Source organism: Otolemur garnettii, unplaced genomic scaffold, assembly GCF_000181295.1.
Source record: "Otolemur garnettii isolate 467f Iridium unplaced genomic scaffold, OtoGar3 scaffold00156, whole genome shotgun sequence".
NCBI lineage: Eukaryota > Metazoa > Chordata > Mammalia > Primates > Galagidae > Otolemur > Otolemur garnettii.
The window spans coordinates 2385971-2389445 of record NW_003852551.1 but is presented as its reverse complement, the minus strand read 5'-3'; the positions used below and the strand labels follow the sequence as shown (position 1 = coordinate 2389445).

The 3475-nt window shown below is 50.6% G+C and overlaps 1 protein-coding gene across 1 annotated transcript in view; it reads right to left on the bottom strand.

Annotated features, from left to right (window-relative positions):
* Nucleotides 1–2514, bottom strand: part of CEP85 (centrosomal protein 85) — a 46851-nt gene extending 44337 nt beyond the window's left edge. Inside the window, exons 1-2 of the mRNA XM_023519110.1 lie at nt 2402–2514; nt 2018–2161 (exon numbers count right to left, since the gene is read on the bottom strand). The gene's annotated coding sequence lies outside the window, so the exon portion shown is untranslated. The remainder of the gene's footprint in view (nt 1–2017; nt 2162–2401) is intronic.
* Between the last annotated feature and the right edge of the window lie 961 nt (nt 2515–3475).

The window sequence follows — 3475 nt, the reverse complement described above, 5'->3', positions numbered from 1 at the left end:
GCCAGCTCAGGTATACGCGGCTGGCGCCTTAGCCACTTGAGCCACGGGCGCCAAGCCACAGCTGGCTATCTTTTAGAGACAGGGTCTCACACTTGCTCAGGCTGGTCTGGAACCTGTGAGCTCAGGCAATCCACCTGCCTCAGCCTCTCAGAGTGCTAGGATTACAGGAGTAAGCCTCTGCACCCGGCCTGTAACAAACCATTCTTGACTTTTTCCTACTAAGTTCAGAAACAGATGAGCTACAAGAGAAATTTTTAGGACCATTAAAGGAGACAGAAATTTCCTGGGATAAAAGTGCAAGAAATTAATGAATGTATAAGAAGCAACACAAAGAACCAATCAAATAGCCAAGAAAAGAATAAATGAATGGAAGGCAAATGGAAGGCCAGGCCCGGTGGCTCACGTCTGTTATCCTAGCACTCAGGGAAGGCTGAAGCGGGTGGATTGCTTGAACTCAGAAGTTCAAGACCAGCCTCAACTAGAGCGAGACCCTTCTCTAAAAAAACAGCTAGGTGTTGTGGTGGGCACCAGTAGTCCCAGCTACTCAGGTGGCTGAGGCAAGAGGATCACTTGAACCCAAGAGTCTGAAGTTGCTATGAGCTATGAAGCCAAAGCACTCTACAAAGGGCAACAAAGTGAGACTGTCTCAAAAGAAAAAAAGAAAAGAAAAGTTTAGAGTAGTGAAGGAAGAGGCTAGGAAGAGGCTTCAAAGCCAAGACCGTGCTCCAGGGCTCTAGGAGTCTAATCAGCATTCTATGTATGACAAAACACAAAAAGAGAAATCAAGGAAGGCACTACAATACAAGTTGGAGTTGTCGCCTCAGACCAGAGCTGCAAGCCTCAAGGCTCAAAGGAACAGCTCAAGGAGTCAAGGGACAGCTCATACAATTTCTTCACTTTGCCTTTGGTCCTCACCCAGGTTCTATTTCTCAAGCTGCTACCTTCCAAGGATTAGATTTCCAATGTTTCATTTCTCCCCTTGAAGAATTACAATCTTAGTATGAACATCACACTCCCAGCTGTTGAGAGAACTACATCAAGACAGGAGAGGATTTGAAGGGATACACAGACAGCTAAAACAAACACAGTAGGAATTTCTCACCATCACACTATTTTTTTTTTTTTAACCCGCCACCTCCAGCATATGGGGCTGGCGCCCTTCTCCTTTGAGCCACAGGCGCTGCCCCCATCACACTGCTTTCACAGCCTTAATCATTCATTAAGACGTTGTGAAAGACAAAAACTTGCCTTTACAAAGCACAAGTACTGGGGCGGCGCCTGTCCCATATACTGAGGGTGGCGCGTTCAAACCTTGCCCCAGCCCAACTGCAACCAATAAATAGCTGGGCGTTGTGGCGGATGTCTATAGTCCCAGCTACTCAGGAGGCTGAGGCAAGAGAATCACCTAAGCCCAAGAGCTGGAGGTTGCTGTGAGCTGTGTGACTGCCACGGCACTCTACCGAGGGTGATAAAGTGAGACTCTGTCTCCACAAAACAACAACAAAGAAGAAGTACTGAGACATAAAAACCAGACCATTATAAAGCAGATAAGACCTGGTTATCACTCCTCCCTACAGTATTCATCACCCAAATTTTACTGAATGCCTACTATTTGCCTGGCTCTGTGCCATGTGCTGAAAATACAGAAGTATAAAAGAAAAACATGGTTCTGATCCCTCTGGTTTACTGGGTTGAAATGCTAAATACCTTCTGGTGAACAAATACACTTGGACTCACTGAACTTTCAGTTCATCCAAAGTACCAGCTCCTTGTTGGAGCAGGGTTCGTCAACGTCAGCACTTCTGACATTCTGGATAGGATGATTCTTTGTTGTGGGGGGCTGTTCTATACACAACACCCGGAGTTTTGACACTCTGTGCCCCGATCTTAGTTCTCTACACAGCCTTGAAATCTCGGCTCAAACTTCACTTCCTCACGGAGGGCTCCCTTACCTCTCCAACTAGATCAGCGCCCTCTATGTTGTGCTGTTTGTAAAATTTCTCCACCCTACACTTACCGAGCGCTAACTACCGGCTTAAGGTCCACTCTTCTCCCGGGATGATGTGCTCCGTGGGGGCAAGGAACGTGCCGCCCGCGGTTACTCTGGCCAGTGACCCAAGGCCCAGCACACAGGTAAAGCAACTGCTGTGGAATGAATGACCTAAGAGAAAGCAAGGGGACGAGAGGACACTGGGACACCAGAGGGCGTGTGGGGGAGGCATTATCTTAGGAAGCCGAGACCAAGAGTGACCCGAGGGTTTGCGGCTTAGTCGCCAAGCGCATGCGCTACTCTCCCCACCAGTCCGGCCCCCAACGGGTCCCCAGCCTGGCCCGGGCTACCGGAGGAGGAGGGGCGAGGTCCGTCACTCTCACAGGGGCCCCCCAAGCGAGGAAAACTTACAGAAGCCTGAAAGCTGGAGGCGAAATCCCTCACTTGGGGGATACCGACCGCAGCCACCACGTCTGTAGTGCACAGTGGGCCAATTCCTCAGCTTGCCCAACGGCCGTTACAAGCCCGCCAGGCCGCGCGCCTCAGTGTGCGCGCCGTCCAGCCCCGCTCCCTTTCTGCCCACTGACCAATGGGGAGCCGAGTCACACCAGTCTCCCGCCCCTTCATGCCTGCCTCTGACCAATCGGGAGTCGAGCCTCCCCGGTACCCCGCCCCTTCACGCTGCCCTCCGGGCAGGCCGGCCGTCTCTCTGCGCATGACCCCGCCGCCTCTTGGAACATTCTCCTCAGCTGCTTGCCAGGTCTTGCCTTTAGGCGGAACCCTGCTCACCTCTGCCTGAAGTAGCCTGCAAGACCTGTGACAACTGGGGAGCTGGCAGCCAGGGCACACGAGAATCCCACAACAAGCTTCACACTCCTCAGGTTTCACCACCCACCTATCAGTCCTCCCATCTGAAGCAGGGCGTCAGGGCTGGGTCTGGTTGGGAGTCAGTGGTCAGCCTGTGACCATGGTTTAGTGTAAAGGGTCAGTCTTGCTTTGCCTTCCTACCCAAACTTGTTACCAGGAAAAGGAACTATTAATTTGCATTAATATGTACTTGCATCAGACTGGAAAATTGTTTCAAAGGAGGAACAAAGCCAAGAGCCAAAGGAATGAATATTTGATAGTGAAATTCTAGGTTTCTAGGAACCTGACTTGAGAAGAAGAGGCATTATAAACTTATGTGGAAAAAAAAAAGTTCTTAGGTTTGAAGAACCAGACATAAATAGAGTTCATTACTGAATCAAATCCAAAATTCACTCCAGAGGCAGTGGCTCACGCATCGAATCCTAGCAATCTGAGAGGCCAAGGCTGGAGGATCCCTTGAGCTCGGAGTTCCAGACCAGCCTGAGCAAAGTGAGACTCTGTCTCTACTGAAATAGAAAAATTAGGCCGGGCGCTGTGGCTCACTCCTACAATCCTTGCACTCTGGGAGACCCTGGGGCAGGGTGGTGGTGGTGGGGGGATTGCCTGAGCTCACAGGTT